At 29.0% G+C, this 19,428-nt stretch overlaps 1 long non-coding RNA gene across 1 annotated transcript; it reads left to right on the top strand.

Annotated features, from left to right (window-relative positions):
• The first annotated feature begins 2,140 nt into the window (after positions 1-2,140).
• Positions 2,141-2,823, top strand: LOC114404879. The gene is made up of 2 exons (XR_003665153.1): positions 2,141-2,264; positions 2,512-2,823. It is a non-coding gene; the product is annotated as an uncharacterized LOC114404879 (long non-coding RNA).
• The last annotated feature ends 16,605 nt before the right edge of the window (positions 2,824-19,428 follow it).

The raw sequence follows: 19,428 nt of genomic DNA, 5'->3' as shown, positions 1-19,428 counted from the left end.
ACATTGTTACCTTCAAATGTCATAAGAAATTTACACATTATTCTCTTTGAGTGATGTCTAAATTTGTAACTTACAATTTTTTGAAAGATGCTTGAAATCTAATTAACCGCACACTCCTCATCTGCTAGTATTTGGTAAATGCACACTTTCCCATCTTTTGTTATTTTGTAATTGCATTCAACAACTCCTTTGTTTCTTTTTTTTCTTTCCCGCATTGTTAAATGTATATTGTTCGTGCTAATTAAGCACTCCTTTTGAATTGCAGAAGTAGGCGAAGAAGAATGGATGCGGGCACGGACAAGGAAAAGGACAAAGGAAAGAAGAAAGAGGAAACACCATCCTCAAACCCAACAACATTGGTGTTGAAGGTGGACATGCATTGCAAAGGATGTGCTTCTAGAATCGCCAAATGCCTTCGTGGTTTTGAAGGTTTACATACCAACTCTTAATTCTTAAACATAAAACATATATCTTTTTAAAATTTTAATACCTTTTATGGTTATTGTTTATTTATTTATTTAAATATATCTTAACTCTCAAGGGGACTCACTTTGTCGTCCAAGTAAACCCTCGAGACACTGTAATTCTTCATATTAAACCATTTCCTTTTACTTCTTTTCTTTTCTTTACTATTTTTATTTTAAGGTATAGTTACATTTGTGTCAAATGCTATTAAATATTTGAATTTACATTTTAAAAATTTTTTTTGGACTGTTGATTTTATTCTAATTAAACAATTTTTTTAGTTCTTTTGTAATTTTCTCATTGTAGGAGTTTTTTTTAAAATTTATGTATTGTTACATTTGTGTCAAATGATTGAATATTTGAATATACATTTTTTGGAATATTTTTTTTGGATTGTTAATTTTTTTTTAGATTAAACCACTTTCTTTTAGTTCTTTTGTAATTTTATCACTTTAGGAGTTTTGTTTTTTAGTTACATTTGTGTCATATGCTATTGAATATTTCGAATTTACATTTTTCTGGAATATTAGTTTTTTGTGGTTTGTTAATTTTATTGATTGATATTAGGTTGCTGATGTGAAGAATATAGAGATAGCGCAAGGCGTTGATGTTTACCCTGGTGCACAACGAATGCTTATTCATCAGGGGAAGGTGCTTAAGGATGCCACAACCCTGGAGGAAAATAAAGTTGTTGAGGATAATTCTGTGGTGATCATGTTAAGCAAGGTGATGCAATGTTTTGTTTGGGTAGTTGGATTGTTTCTATTGTCTTAATCTTTTGAGAATGAAGGGAGAACTATAGATATAGACCATGAGATCATATTTAAATGGTCTACATTGAAAGAAAAAATGTATGTGATTTCTTTAAGTGGTTGACCATTGATTAACTTTTAATCTTGATCATCTATGCATGATTAAATTATATTAAGTTCTCATTTTTTTAAGACGAGAAAGGGTTTTAATATTGCAATTGAGGTTGTGCTTGTGGTTTCATTGTGTTCTTTGATATTATGGACAAATGTGGTCACTATTGTTGTTGTGTTTTGGTCGCAAATATCCCAAAAACCTTGATATTGGCGGCTGAAAGAAGAATTTTTACTTGATACTTCCCTTATCTGCTATAATTATTTTATCTATTGTTATAGATATTCATTAATTAGTTGATTTATCATGTTCGAGCTAGCTCTTCATTTTGCTAATGTGTGCTGCTTTGAATATTACAGATTATCTATATGGACACAAGTGGCACAGAAATTGCTTTAGGAACCATCTTTGCGTTATTGTGTTTCTTTCCTCACCTTTCCATAGCAGATGTTATGTATCATCCCGTTGGTCTCTTGACAAAGGATAAAATAATAATATTTTTTAGCACTGTCAATAATATTTTAGAAGTGATATTTGCATCAAATTCAATATGAACTAATATTTATCTATAACAAAATCTGGAAGCAGATCTTGGTACACATAATAAGCCAAATATTAATTCAAGAGAAATCAATACAACTTTAACACAATAGGAATGTGATCAAGCAATAGAAATGCAAACAAACAAGTGTTAAAGTAAATAATAAAATTAATATATAATTCAATGCAAAAAATATATTAATTTTAGCATATGAAAATACAATAACAAAATAGAAATGTCGCACTTGTGTTTCCGCTAGTAAAGGGAATATATATGTCAATAGCTGGTTTTGGTGTACACATTTAGATGGACATATTCTTAATGCTCGGTTGTTGTGCATGACTTTCTCCCTTTTCATCTTTCTCTTATGGTTGAACCCTCCTCCCTTATTACGGTTCTTCTCACAAACCTATTCATTTATTCACAATTTTTTGGTTTTCATCTAGACTCACTCATACACAACTCTCTCTAATTTTAATTTTTTTTATTTATTACTATTTACCTTTTTATTTCAACATATCTAGCAAAAATTAATTTCATATGGGTATGGGCTTGGAGACTGCCATTGTTAGATAAGCACTACTATTCTATTTATTTTTTGTTGTTGTAAGTATTTATTTAATTTCATATGGGTTATGCAGGGGAAGATGAAGCAGTGAATAGGAGGCAATTGTGGAAGCAGGGGGGGATATTATCAATTGACTCTTTTCAAAGCCTTAAGTTTTATCACCCTCACTTTTTTTTGCATCTTATTTGTTTGTATGGGCTAGTTATGTTATTTTTCTGCAACAGGTGTTGTAATTCTTGGCTTAGGTGTATAGCAATGAATAAAAAATCATATTTGTTTTTCCCCCTACTCGATCTGGTGGAGTTGGTTCATGCAGGGATTTTGTCAAATTGTATGTACTGAATTTGTCTTTACTTTCATTATGCAAAGATCTATTATTCAGGCCCATTATTCTATTTAAGGCAACAATATATATTAATATATTATTACTGTGATAAACTCTTTCCTTTTTCTTCTCTAATATGATGTTATTAGAGTTGTAGCAGGGTCGGGTAATACACATGAACCGGTGGTGAGAGTGGGTCTTAATAAAAGGATACAATGGGGAAAAAATGATTGAAGCACATGCACCATATTCGTATATTTAATTTTCATACCCTAGACTATCAAAACGTTACGTTTTCATAGAGCAGTTAGTGAGATTGATTCTCTACAATCCTTACTGCTTGACAGGATACGTTATTTTATTCATTTTCCTTTTTTTTATTTCTCTGCTATCCTCATTTACTGTTTGGTAAAATTGATTGAAATTGATTGTTTGAATCTCTGTTGTTTACGAATAGCTTAATCATGGGATAAATTCCTAGCTTGCCAATCTTTTCTCCCTTCCTTGCTTGCTTTGTGCATACTACTTTTATAGTCGCGTTGATGAAACACCCTCTCCAATGTGTCTAACCTCAGTGAAATGTGGTGCAAATGATGAGGCTTTGATTGATGAGATGCAACTCTCCTAGATAACAAGCTCTCTAGAAAGTATGTTTCTATTGATGTGGTTAGACACGAATTGGTGAGACTCTGCCTTGGGGCCAAGCCGGCAGCATTAGCAATGCTTCATGGAGGATAGATTGCAGTTCTTGGAGTTATGTCTAGTAACCTTTTGTATCTCTTATTCATTTCCTTTTGAGGGAATCATTGTCAGTTACTTTCCATCTTCAAAAATCCAAATTGTAATATGTATGATCAATTTTCAAACTATGCATGTGCCTGTTGTGTTTCCAGAAACATACAAAAAGTTGAAATAGGCAAATGCTAATTGTAATCACATTTTTACTCAACCGGTTTCTGCTTTGTATCTTCATAGGGCACCAACAAATCTCAATCTTGCTTTGAAAATTATTATTGTGCCAATCAATCTATAGTTTTTCTTTATTTTTATATAATTCATTTATTTGTGATTTTAATTTGATTCAAGTTTTTATACAATGTCAAAGGAGCCATCATAATTTAATTTGATTGAATTATGGGAGGATTTTATTAGGAGTGTTCAGATTCAAACTATCCAAAATAAAAATAAAAAATTACTAAAAAAAATAAAAATCCAAACCAAATCAATTATTTTAGGATTTGTTTGGATGATTTTTTTTCAAACCAATCGGTTTGGTTCGGTTTGCGGTTTGTGTTTTTGAAACTGAATCAAACCATAATACTTATATTAACACTTATATTACTTTAGCCTTATGTGTTTTATGCGTATATGACTTGAATTTTATAGTGTTTTATAATATTATGTATATGAAACTTATACAATGTATACCGTTTTCTTTTTTAGATGACTTTTTAAATATATGTTTGGTTTAAAATTGATGAACATTTGACAGATTTTTGTTGTAGAAGATTTAATGTATTAATAAGTTTCATAGATTGTTATTAGCATTTTTTAATGTAATTTAGTTTAAAAGATGAAAAGAAAGTATATAAATGTTAATGAAATAATATTTTAATAAAAATAGAAAAAAATCAAACCAAATCAAATTGTAAGTTGTGTTTTCGTAATTTGTGTTCAAGTCTTTTATTATATTGTAAGAGTAATTAAATTTATATTTGAGTGCCTATAATTAATTAATTATTGATGTAATGGTGCTCTGCTTATATTTGTATGTGTTTAATGAGTTTTTTGTGAGTTTGGGCCAGGAGAAAGATGGGCTTGTGATGGTTAGTTTGGGTGTGAGTTTAACAGATATTTAGGTGTAGGAAGGAGAAACCTTTTCAACAATATATCTCCCTAAAATTCTCATTTGTTCTTAAACTCTCTTTCTCTCTCTTAACACACTTCTCTTCAATATTCTCTCTTCTCCCAAAAATCACCATTAAAGAACTTTGAACTTTGGTGTTATGCAGAAAAAGAGTTCATTTCTCCTCCCTTTAGTAGTTGTTAACCGGCCCTGGGTGAGATAACCTTTTCGTCTTCCTTTCTTTGAGTTTATTTTTCGTTTTCCCTAGAGCAACCATGAACTTTCATGGAAAAACTTGTTTTTAAGGGGTTTTGATTCTATTTTTGGTTGCCTTTAGGGTTGAGTTGATGTTGGTATAGTGTAGTTGTTGTGGGATTGAAAACAGTTCCTCACTTGAACCCCAAGCTCGCTTTTTTTTCCTTTTTTCTTCAAAGAGTCATCATCTTTGGTTTATGTAGGTAAGGGAAACTTTATCCTTTTCTATACTTAGGTTGTTGTGGATTGATTTCAAGGTTGCTAGAAAATGAATCATGTTGTTAAAAATGGAAGTTTGAGCATTTGAGGTTTTGAAATTTGGGTTGTTTACTATTTGATGAATATTGATCAAAAGTTCCTTTTGTGAAGAGTTTTGATGCTGTTTATGTATTTGGAATTAATGAGAATGAGTTTGTTTTGGGGTGATTTGGAAGCCATGAGAGACAATCCTACGAAAATTTTGAAATTCTACAAAAATTCACATCAGTGACTATTTTCATGTCCAGTGACCATTTTCGTGTCCAGTGTCGCGTCTAGCATCCAGTGACCATTTTCACATCCATTGTTGAGTCCAACATTTAGTGACCATTTTTGCGTCCAACATCCAATGACTATTTTCGCGTCTAGTGACCATTTTGAGTCTAGTGACCAATTTTGAGTCCAATGACCAGTTTTGAGTCCAATGACCAGTTTTAATGTAGATGTGATTAATGTTTATTTTATTAGCATAAATTAACTATTTTGAGATCTTAATAAATTTATGATGATATAAGATGTGGTTGAGATGATGTTATTTTATTATTAGAGTTGACTTTATGTTGAGATCATAAGATTCACATTCATGAGTTTTTGGTGAATTGTTTGCAAGAATTCAAGGTGATGAAATATCTTGTTATAATTACTGAACTATATGTGGGTTCATGAGTGTGATGAACGTATGAATGGTGAATCTATGATGTTACAACCTCTTATGATGTAGGGATTGGTGAATGAATTTGTGATGACGTATGATATTTATTTGAATGATCATAACATATATGCATTGATGAATGACATTGCATGTGAATAGACATGTAAGTTAGGGGTTCTAAGAAGACCCTCAACCTAGTGTTGGAGGTTATCGTGGTGGCTAACGCCGAATGGACCTATATAATGGATGGGTGGGCAAATCCCTAAATAGGTTAAGGTCTTTGCAAGCCTTACCAAGGTAAGTCATTACCCATGCTCATCCATTTTCGATAAAATCACACTTCTTCTGTAAGATTAATTCAAGTCTCCCCCAATGGTCAGATCATAGAGTGCAACTATGTAAGGGATGTACTTGGATTAATCCCTCAAAAGGTGAAATCTTCTGGGTGTAAAGAATCACCATGACATAATATGATAGTTAGACATGTGCATTGATATTTATGACTTAAGAATGATGTGTTACTTGAAGAGTTATATTAGTACATGGCTATTGGAAAAATGGAGGATTTCTATATCTCTTTTTAACATCTTAATCTTATATTTATTTTATACGTTGTTTTCCTTTAAAATGAGTTTACCCTTGTATTTTTTGTTGAACTGTGATTATTGTGTCATTTGATAGGGAACAAATTATGATATAACCTCTATGGAGCATGTCCCTCGTGATTGATGTAGACTTGGTGGTGGGCTTAAGGGTGAGATTCAACCCTTCATCATTTATTTATGTTGTCTTAGTGGAGACCAACTTAAGATTTATATATCTTCATGGACTTATGTTGTATTTATTCCCTGAACGAGACCCTTGAGTTATGTTTGAAGATTTGTTTATAATATTTGATGATGTAATGCCTTGGGGGCACATGTACCTTTATGGATAATCTTTTATGGATGAAGTTTATATGACACACTTGTATGCATGAAAAAAAAAAAGTTACATGTATTTTCATTAATTAAACTAATTCAAGAGTTTTAAAGGACTAAAAATGAATCTTTCCGCATTAAAACTTTAATGTTTCATGTAATGACATTTTGGGTTGTTACACAAACAGAAAAATATTAGTTTGATTTGGTTCATATTTTTTTAAATGAAAATCAAATCAAATCAAACCACATATTTTATAATTTTTATTCGGATGACTTTTTGATAAATAACCTCATATATTTTAATAGATTTTTTCTCTATCATATCTAGTCTTAAAGATAAAATTTTATTTTTTTCTTTTTTATGTATTTTTAATTTAAATTTTAAAAAATATTTCTACTAATTATTTGTTACTGTGAACTAAACTAAACCCAAATGAAAAGAGTTCTATATGTGAACTCTAATAAAATAAAAAAATATTGCTCTAATTGTAGCTTACAATTGCCGGTTTAATTTCCTATAGCCTCTCAAAATGTCAAATGATATTGGTAATTTAATTGGAATCTCATCTATAGCCATTGACATTAAAAATGAGTAAAAGAAGAATAACAAATTTTTAGAACATTTATTTACTTGACTTGGTCAACTTCTGACTTATTTTCAAAATTATTAAAAGGTTTTCTTTTTATTTTGTTAAACATGTTTTTATCAAATTAAATAATTATGTTTCATTAATTAATTATATTATAAATTTTGAAGTTCTTTAATTAATTCAATCATCAACTAATCATATATAATATTTTTCAAACAAAATGCTCGTTCATCTTTATTAACAAAACATTTATGAATTAAATCAATTTCTAGGACTTTTCAAATTAAAATATTCAAAATACTTTTATATAGAAAATGGGTATAAAATATGTATAAAAATATTAAACTAAAATTAATAAACAAGTTAATGCATAATTTAAAAAAATTTAATGCATAATTTAAAAAAACTTAATGCATCAAATTTAGTGTGATAAAAATGTATTTGCGACGAAGGGAGACCAAAATTGTAATATGACCGGTTTAGTTTCTTTTTAAAATTTCAGAATCATTTTAAATTAAAAATATTTTTTCTTTTTATAAATAACTTAATTTTATAATTAATATAATTTAAATTTAAAAATCTAATATTAATTTGAATATGAGATTTTTATATTTAAACATTTAAATTTTATATTCAGATATTTAAATCTTTAAAATGTATGACTATTTTATCAAGAGTGTAAAAAATGATAATGTGAAACAATTTTATTATTGTATTTTTTTTGCATAAATTTAACAAAATATAAATACAAACATAAGGGTATACTAAATATAAACATCTTAATTTTAATTTTCTATCGTATATTTAAGATTTGATTACAATTAAATTTAAAAAATGTATATTCATTTATTGCATCTAAATTTTAAGAACTTAATAAAATCAAATCAAATTATAATACAAAATTTCTATAAAAAAACATAAATTTATTTAAAATATTATCATAAAATTATTTTAAGTATAATAAAGAGCATTAACGTGAGTCATTTAATTATCTATTAATATGAAATTTGATTAAATCAAATTAACGACTATTATGAAGTTAAATTTTTTTATCACTTATTATAAATTTTTAATTATATATAATTATCAACATTAATATTTAATTATTAAAATCATATAATAACTAAATTTTATTACTTAACATCAAAATTATAAAAAATAATAATTCACAATTGCATATTAAATCTCATTAGTGTGAGCAATGTAGTTCTTCATTAAATACATTTCTAGCAAAAAGAAAATTCATATGAGCTACTACTATTATTACAAAGTCGAAGTTTCAATCAATGACTAATATTTGTTCATGTTCACTTTACTATAAATAAATTTCTATTGCATCTTATTAAGTCAATGCTTATGTATTTGTTAATATAATTGAATTTGTTACTAATAATTAGGTTTGTTAAGTTTGATTATATTAGATCAACTAATATTGTAAAATTTAAGTATCCATCAGCAATTCATGTTACTTTTAATTATTATTTTATGTAAAATGTATTTAAATAATTAAATTAAAAATAAAGTATATTCTTTAGGTAAAAAAATAAAGTATATATACACAATATAAGTTCAACTATGTATTTATAAAACTATTATTTTAAATTTAACTATGTATTATTTTATATATGAATTATTTTAAATTTAACTATTTAATTATAAAATTATTATTTTTGATGAAATATATTTTAAAATAACTAATTTTAAAAAATGTACATGAGTAGTAATATAATATTTAACGATACTACTAAATATCAAAATTATAAAAGTTAACATTTAATTATTAGAACTGTATAATAAATACCATGTTATTACTTAATATAAAATAGAAAAATTATTTTTTAATTATCAAATATGAATATTAAATAGATTTAATGGAAGTAGTTTAATTCTTCGTTAATACATGTGAAACAAAAAAAATATATATGATCAATGTTATTATAAAATTGAAGCTTTGATCAATGGTCACCATTTGTTCAAGTGAAATTTACTATATAACTAAATTTTAAACTCGTGTGATGCATATTAAATATGTACATTATAAAAATAATTTTTAAAATATTTAGTAGCATATTACACGTAATTATATTAAAATTGAAATCATTATATTTTAAATAGGAGAGATGTTTCCTTAAAAAATATTAAGCCTAATGAAAATTCATTTTGATTTGTTATTTTTTCAATTAATAATAATGATGTAATAATCTTTTAAGTAAATAGTGATGTAATACCAAGGTATAAATTATAAAATATAATAAATATATTTATTGTTATTTAAATTGCAGTATTCATTTTCTTACTAAGAATTCTGTTTATATGTACTTGAATTTTGTGTGTTTAGAAACACTAATTTTAAATTTTTTATTGCAAAAATAAAATAAAATTTTATTTTAATCATTTTGAACATATTGGTTTTAATTATGTGATATTTTGATTTATTTAACCTCTTTCCAGCTTAAATTAAATATTCTCTGCAATGAATGTTTTGTTTATTATCACAAGGTGAAACACACTTTATCACGCATGTTTTCTTGTATTTCTATTTCGTTATTATATTTTATTATGCTAAATGTATACATTATAATATTTTCTCTTATTAACTGATATTGATGTGTGGGTTTGTCTAATTGACCGCAAGTAAATATGGGGTTAAATAACCTCATCTTTAATAACCAACAGAATTTAGAGAATTTTTTTATATTTTGAATTTTATCATTAATGTTATGACTATCATATTTAATGTATTATTTTAATTTATCTTTTATATCATTTTTTAATATCATTTATGTATAAAATTAAAAAAAATTAATTTTTAATTAAAAGTTAATAATTAAAATTATACTAAAATATATAAATATATGTAATAAAATTATAAAATCTTTAATTAGTATTTTTAATTAATTATAAAAATCTAGCAAGCGTAAACCATGTAATGTTAATTATAACTTATAGGCCTATGTATATTACAAATCAAGAACTTATTTGATGATATGCTTATTAGTTAGGCTTATTAATTCTTCATTAGTTTCGTTATAGAGAAATAATAGCCTATATAGCTGGTATAAAGTTTGTGATAGCAAAATGTTTATTTTTTTTATAAAGGGATAATCCAACTTCAGTATTAGAAATTACTAGAAATCGGTCACATTTTTATATATGGGTTTGAATCTTTCACTGAAATATATAAATGACAGACTTTACTCAAAAAGCACCACAACAAAATCATTATGAGAAAACAAGAATAACTCTAAAGTAAAACCTTGCAGAAATCATTGGATGACTCATTAAGCTTTTCTTGTTTATCCTTTGTTAAGCAAAGTTATCTTATATTTGAGCTTGATTGCTTATCCACTCATTGAGTATTATTGAATACTTGTATTCATTCAAATGATTGTTTGTGAAAGCCATAAGTGACTTAGTGTTATACAATACTTGAGTTTTCTTAGATTTAGGGAGAGTCTAAGACAATGTCAGAAGTGGCTAGACGAATACTTGTATAGCTAGAAGTGACAGAACAAAATACTTGTTTTGTAATCAAGTTTTGATTAGTGGAACCCATTATCATTGTATAAAGGAGAACTTGAAGTAACTTTGTTTGAGTGAACTAGTAAAAATCAAGTGTTTATGTCTCTTCTTAACAATTTTATTAAGCATTCTCTTAGCGCTTTCTGTCATTCTTTTCAAACACACACACACACACACACTTTTATTCTAGTGTGATTGTTGTTATTTCATTAAGAACCACTTTAAGGAAAAAATTTATCGGATGCTATGAAATTTCATTGGCATATAAAGCTTTTGGTCTTAAAGTAGTCAATTTCATTGGAGACCAATAAACAATTTTAGGCTAAGTATTCTTTTTGAAGAATAATAAAGATGAAAGTCAAGACAAAACATATTGACATAAATTGGACATTATTAAAGGAGAGTTAATCTTTATTGAGTATATAGACACAAAATCAATGGCCCAAATAAAAGTTTGCTAGCTACAACTTAGGATCATATGGTTCATATGGAACTTAAGAGTTTGCGTTAAGGTTTATGTCTTTTTCATTCTATGACTTGTGCACATTAAGTTTGTCATATAAAGTTATGATTCATTTGAATGAATATAGTTTGGAACCATTTTAGTTTATTAGAAAGTATTATATAGCGTAATACATGGAAGGAAGTACTTATCTTAAAACATAATCGCCATGATTCATGTAAGATAATTTCTATACTGTTTTAAGGAATTTCAAGCTTTAAGTTACATGGTTACATTAGTTGTTGGTCTAATAGAATAATTTATAAAGAATATATGAGCCAAGTGGGAGAATGTTAGAAAATATTTTATGGCTCATATATTATAAATTGATTTGGTTACCTATTATTATAGTTAACTAGTCTGCAACCCATGCACAAGCACGAGTTGTTTGGTAAGCGTTTTATAAATGTTGATGGACACCAAAATAACAAAATTGATTAACGACAAAATGGATTTAAGAAACATGGATGAACAACAATATTGGTTAACAGGAAAATAGACTTAAGAAACATTAACAGAGTTTGTTGAAACTACATGAGCAAGATTTTTTTTCCCAAATTTCGGACTACGGAAGCCAGTTTAATTGTTGTCACTATCCTCCCAATCCTCTTGCCTTCTAATTATAATATCCCAAATTTTTTCATAATATCTATAGTAAATAGAGACTTCATCTCCATCATCAAAGTCCATTTCTTCAAGAAAATCATATCATGGTTGAACAACGCCTTTTCCACCAATAGCAGGATTCAGGGTTTCAACTTTCCATTGCAATGGAGGACCAGATCGCCTTAAGACTATCATGTGGTAACCGTAAGCTTTAAGAGGAACTTCTGTACAACGCGGGAATTTCTGTAGATAGAAAAAAGTAAAATTGTTAAACTGCTAAAAATATGTTTAAAGAGGTTAATGTATGAAAGTCAACTTACCAGGGATTCAGGAGCATCCAACATTTCCTGAGTAAATCGAACAGTCCATATATGCTTTCTGGATGAATGCCTCTGCCTACCACAAGTTTGCCGCTCCAGTGGTGGTATGAAATGTATGTCAAATACGCAGTGATGGTCATGGGCAAAAAAGTTGAAGGTGGTCGACTCGTAGATTTTCAAGTCTTTCCTGAAGTTTTTGAGTCCATCTACTAAATAGACTTTTTCTTTGTGTCGTCTGACCCGTATTTCGTAGATGGCTCCATTATATCTCAGATGAGCAAACTCGGGATACTGTAGTGCCCATTGTGTATGGTAGAACGCTGGAAGTTGTATGATGTTCTGCAAAAAAAAGTGAGAAATATAAATGCATGTATATGCAACGATAATACTAATGAAAGAATTGGAAAAAAAATGACTTTGTCGTTGTTGAAGGTAGCCATAAATTGGATGATCAATGGCGGTCCGATCATGGGATTTTTCATCTGCAATGACAGAAATATGGTAGTTTTAATAGATTAAGTGTAGATGTTGAAGAAAAGGAGGAAAAAATTGTCTGGCGTGAAGAAGAGAGTAGGAATGACTTACTTCACTTGATGTTGTTGAAGATGTGTTGTTCATTTTGTGGATGGCGTGAAACTGGAGTCGGATAGAAAAGTGAAAGAGGATTTGTAGGAGAAGGTAGGTTATAGCGTTTTCTAGAGTGTGGTATTTAATATATGCCTGTTTCCAATGCTATAACTGACGGTTGATTTGATCATTGCTTTTAAATTTAGCACGGTTGTCAACAGGTGTGGAGTGAATAATTGTGAATTGAACAGGTGCCAAGTAACTGAAGAGTTTTTGTTAAAAGCAGAAAGTTAACACAGTTGATATTGTGGGGCATTAACGGTCTAGAATTATTTTTGGGCTGGATATGAGGATTGACCCAATTTATAGAATTCCTTCTTAGGATTTGGTTTTTAAAGTATTGGAGAGGGGGCAAATTTGAATATATATTCTATTTTTAATCATATGATGTCTGAATCATATATATAGCAATTTTTTTAAAAATAATTATGTCATGCTGCATAACTGGATTTTTTTAATGTAGTTTTTTTTTGTAAAATAAAAATGATGTTGTTTTCAACCAATGGAGTATATGCAGCATAATCTGATATATTTGCACGATTGGCATAAGTGAATTTTTTTCATAGTGGCACAAAAGTGCAAGGAAAATTTGATAAATATTCTTTAAAGAATAATTATCATATAAGGAGTAGCAGATGAAACAAAAAGAAATTTTAAGCTTACTGGAACGCTAGATACTTTATTATTGAACTTCAATTGTTTAAATTTCTATGTTTTGGAGAAAAATAAACAGAATATTTACAGGTAAATGTCAAAGTAAGAATTTGCAAGGTAGTTCTTGTTTAAATTTCTATGCTTTGGGCTCAGATATATCGAAGTCATTTGATTGTAGTTCACTTGTAGTAGCTGTTATTTGTGGATGAAAGGCGGTCATTCTATGATTTGGCTATAAAACAAAGCAATTGAATATGACCAGCATTGTTTAATTAAGTAAAAGACATTTTTAAAGTGGTGATAACACTATGCTAAACTGTGATAAAGTGCTAAATATTCAGAGGTTATGGATATCTTTCTAAATGGGTTAATAATATAAGGTTATTAAAAGAAAGTTAAGTAAATGAAATTATAAATGGAAAATATTAATTTAGTAATTAAGATTACATACCTGACAATGTAAAATTTAAGATTGTGATATATGATGTCATCTTTGGTTGTATGTTAGAATGTACATGAGTAAGATAACAGTTAAGAATTGTTGCCAATAAATAGTACAATTTGTTGTTTCAAAATTTAGAGTTACCTTGTAAGATTTTTGAAAACCTCTTTGAAAACTACATTGGTAGTAGAAGTCATATTTTTTTGGTCTTTATCATGAATAAGAAATTTTAATCCTTGCCTTGAATTGACCCTTGATAATGCAACGTATAATTGTCCATGGCTAAAGACTGGTTTTGGCAAATAAAGTCCAACCATAGAAAGTGATTGGCCCTGAGACTTGTTAATTGTCATTGCATAAGATAGCATGATTGGAAATTTCCTTCTTAAAAGTTTAAAAGGCCATGGTAATTGTGAAGCTGACATTGACATTCTCGAGATGTAAACATTATGGCCAAGATTTTTGCCAGAAATGATTTCAGCTGCAATTACATGTTTGGCTAGTCTTGTAACTACTAATCTAGTACCATTGCACAGGCCTTGCGTTTGGTCTAAGTTTCTTAGCAACATTATAGGACTACGGATTTTTATCTTGATACAATGATTTGACAGACCAGATGTGTTTAGTGAATTGAGAAAATCAGTGGTAATTGATTGGAAATGCCAACTGTCAATTGTTTCTAATTTCTCTATATAATAAGAGCTTAAGTATTCCATGTGTTCACCTATTATATTTATTTCAGTTAGCATGCAAAGTTAAATAGAGGACAAATATTAAATAGATGCTAGTTTTTGTAAGTTTTAGATATGCATAAATACCTGGAATCAAGGAAAGTATATAATCATTGACCTCTTCAACTGTTTCATTGGTGGAAGCTAATATTGCTCTACATTTGAAGAATTTAGGATTATTGTGGTGTTGATATAAATCTGGGAATGTTGATCTGACTATAGCATCAATGGGGTCATTATCTTCAGTAATCAGTAGATACTCAGGAATTTCAACTGTAGCATATCCATCATTTTGATTCCCAATAACTCTATCTCCAATATCTAGAATCCACTTTGCAAATTTAGTAGTTTCTTGATCATCAATTGATTAGGCATTGCCTTGTAAATGCATGTTTTTGGTGAGTGTTAAGACTTCACAGGAAGGCCAGAGATATGATGAATTGATTGTTGCATTTATAATGTCTGAACGACTTCCTCTTGGAATGACGGGCAGAATTTGTCGGAAATCTCCACCAAATACAATAACTTTGCCTCCAAAAATTTGATTCGAATTTTTTTTCTTTAATAATGTCTGTTAAACTTTGATCAAGTGCTTGAAAGCAAAATTTGTGAGTCATGGGTGCTTCATCCCAAATTATCAGATTTGTCTAATTTAACAATTCTGTTAGCTGACTTCCTTGAAGTATGTTGCATGTTGAGTCTTCGAAAATTGGCACAAGTATTTTAAATTTGGAATGGGCAGTCCTGCCTCCTGGCAATAACAGAGAAGTTATGCTGCTAGAAGCAACCATAATCACAATTTGATTTTTTGCCCTTAGTGAACTTGCTAATGTTCTCCATATGTATGTTTTTCCTGTACCTCCGTATCCATATAGGAAAAACATGCCACCTTCATTGTTGTTGACATCTTGCATAATTTTTTGATAAATTTGTTTTTGTTCATCTAGAATAAAAAATAAGTTGAGATTTGATACAAATGAAGAATAAGTAGATGCAAAAGTAGAAGATACAGATGAAATTTAACTTTGTTAAATGCAATTTATAATATATGAATTGGTAGATTACCTGTCATAGATGAAAAAAGATTTTCGAATTCTGATCTAGCCTCATCATTGTTGTAATTAAGTTCAGATAATATCAAGCTATTCTCTAGACACCATGCAGGATTTGCACCCTCAGGATATGGCATTGTAGGATAGTCTTTGAGTGATTTTTGGTTTGCATGTACAAGTTTTTCAATTTCCAGTAATGTTAAATTTTTAAGTTGGTCATCATCAATGTCTAATTCTAAGAAATGATAAAGAAAATAGTTAAACAATGGCTATCTGTGATGTTATTCAACATACAAAGTTACAAACTGATAATAACTAACCTGTGTTCAAAGTTGTTTTTTTATAATGATATGCAACGTCTTCAACTAACCAATTTCATGTCTGATTCCAAAGTTCTTTAGGTTTAGTAATGGCACCTGTTAATAATATTAAGACAAATAATTTTCTCAAATAATTAGTTGTGCCCCAGTCCTTAACTTCTTTGATTGCTTCCACAAATTCTCTGTCATCTTGCAAAAAACTCATTGCAAAGCATACTTCTCTATATGTAGGGTATAGAACATTTTCAACTGTTCTAATATCCTCAAATGAAGTAGGTCCTTTGCATGTAGTAAGCATCATTCTTAGATAAAATAATTCACTAGTGGTTGGTGGAACCCATATTAGCCTACCAATTGTATTGTCTTTCTTTTTGAGGTTCCATGATCTAGCCTTTTGGTTGTACACGAATTTGGAAACAAATTATGAATAAGTAAGATTTCTACCTTCTGAAAAACATTTGTTGCTATTCATCCAAGCTAAGAATTTTGAATCTGTAATGCTTGGCTTTGATAGGATATCATCATCTTCTTCATAAAGAACATTGTGTTGCCTTGGCAGATGAAAATGTAATCTCTCCACAACAGGCTTTCTAGCATGTATTGGAAAACAAAAAAATTTCCAAGTAGCTTTACATGGAGAAATATATCTGCCATAAAAAATTCATAATTAAAAAAGTTAATTAAAGAAACAATGAGTAAATTAAGTATTCATGTTAAATTAATATTACCTGCAATCTACATATTCTTTAATCTCATCATTTTGAGTGATAGGATTCTCAAGTGCACCATTAACATCATAAACAACAACAGCAATGACTCTGTCATAATCTTTGTTTATGTATTTAAATAGATATTTAATGGAAGTATTTTGATTACACCATTCAATATTTATATGTGCTTGGTATTTCCTCAGTAATTTTGCATTGTAAGGTACTATATATCTATTATCAATAATAACTCCATTCTTTGAAATTGTACGACCATCATTTCTTCTATGATAGATTGGATAGCCATTTGAATCTAAAACAGTTTAAGGCTGAAACATTTTAGGGTAAAAACAGCTACACTTTCCTTCTTTCATACATGGGGACTTAGATTGTAGAATTCCACATGGGCCATGTACCATATGATTTTGCACTAATGTATAGAGTTTAAGGTCATTTTCACGTGAAGGAATTTCTGTTGATATTATCTGGTCAATTTCATCTGAAGATGGATATTTATTGTCTGGGTGTAAAAATAGCAATAGATGCACGTGAGGAAGTCCTCTTTTTTGAAATTCAATTGTGTGCATATCTACAATTGTTAGCTGATTGTATTAATAGTGCAATAGTAATATAGAAATTCTGCATAGTTGTATCATATGAGGGAAAAATGAAAAGTAATAAACAAATGTATAAGTTTAAGAACCACATTAATAGCAAACTCACATGCGACTACTTTTCCAAGCAGGTGTTTTTTTGTTAAGTCAAAAAGCATTTGTTCATACTTCAATCTAAAAACATGAGAAATAAGGTTTGGTCTATCTGTTGCTTTTAGATTCAAAGGTGCAAGTACTCTACGGATTTCAGGCCAATTTGGATTACATGTTAAAGTAATAAAAAGATTTGGAAAACCAACATGACTGCATATTGTCATACCATCAAAGTAAAGTTGATCCATATAATGTGGACTGCCAACAAAGGTTGAAGGCAAAATCACTCTTTTTCCTTTAGATGAGCCTTTACTGCTTCCAGCATCCAATGATGTTTGTAAACTACAATACTTGTCAACTCTAAGTTTTTTTTGGTTGTTCCTGATGTAGCTAAGTCTTTCAGACTCAACCATGGTATGTGCTTCAACAATGAATTGTTGGAATAGTTTTTTAGAATGCAACAAAGTTTGTGCTTCATTTGACCTGGACTGCAGTCTATAAGAAAACCACTCTCTCATTGTTAGATGATTTCTCTTCCTTTTTCTGTTGCTAGATATAGAACGGTGAAGTATATCAGGTCTATATCCATCTTCACCATAAGGGAAGAGTAAATGGTACTGCAGTCCTAGATAGCTAAAGTGTAATTCATGGATTCTTTGTAATTCTCCATTTTGAGTTTCAACAATAATATCCCTTCTTGAGTCTGCATCAAAATCACCAACAATCAGGGCAACAACTTCAGAAACATTTGGGAGATTGTATGTACGACCATCTTTTTCACGTCCAGCTATCAATCTCAATTTTACATTATCTAGTTGACTATCTGTCCCTGGCCATTCTGAAACTTTTTGCATGGACATTGTGGTCATCCAGCATTTGACTTAAAGTTGAAACAATGTTTGGTTAAATTGCAGCATGTTGGCTGCAAAAAATAATATAAAAATAGATCCATTGGTGTCAGAAAACATGTTTTCCCAATCAAAATTCTTCATATTTGATAATAAAAGAAACAAAAGAACTACTACCTCATGGTATTAATTCTATTTTCAATTTCATTCTGCATATCAAAGATATATAATTGTGCAAATTTCGGTTGTTTTCCAGGCATTGGTAATAAGTTGCCTATTCGATGGCATGGTTGACCCTGAATTCTAATTATAGGAGGTCCTCTAGTTTCATTGATTGATTTGTCTAGCTTAATACCAGCAGAGGTAAAGGCAAACATCATGTTATATGTCTGTATGTTATGCTGATAATTTTTACTATTAGTTGCATTATCATCAAACAAAAGTCGTTCAAGATATTTTGGTGGATTTTGTAATAATGGAAGTTCAACTTTGCCATCTCCACAACATAAGCTGAATTTTGGACTTGTTGTATTTTTATCTTTTGAAATTCTTTTATTATATCACATTTTTGCATTACAATGCCTACATTGCATGGCTTGATCACCCAAATCAGAATAGCCTGAAATTGTTTAATGAGATAGTACAATTTAATTTAAAGCATATCAGTTGATATCGTTAACCTTATATCAAAGCTATAATTATTACCTTCAGTGTTGATTGCATATTCATTAGTGTTGGATTAGCAATTTTCATCCTCAGACAAAAAATTAGAATCAGATGTTGTAACAATTTGAGTTAGATATCATAGATATAATTAAAATTTGGGGAAAAAATGGAGCAAGGATTTTCTATCATTGTACCTTGTGTAGATTCAGAATTCATATCCTCTAATGAATCAGCTGTCATGACTTAAGAATAGAGACAAATTAAGTCAAATTGAACAGACTAATGTTTTTTTTTAAAAGAAAACATCTTATTTATAATTTCTCACCATGACATTGTATATCTTTCAGAGTGGAATCTATAGTTGTCTCATGTGGTCTGTCAGGCTGAGTCTTTTTTTTTTTTTTTGCAGGATAGTTTTCCTATTCATCCTGGATTTA

Source organism: Glycine soja, chromosome 1 (genome assembly GCF_004193775.1).
Source record: "Glycine soja cultivar W05 chromosome 1, ASM419377v2, whole genome shotgun sequence".
Lineage (NCBI taxonomy): Eukaryota > Viridiplantae > Streptophyta > Magnoliopsida > Fabales > Fabaceae > Glycine > Glycine soja.
Note: the sequence above shows the minus strand (reverse complement) of the source record. Positions and strands in the feature narration are given on the sequence as shown.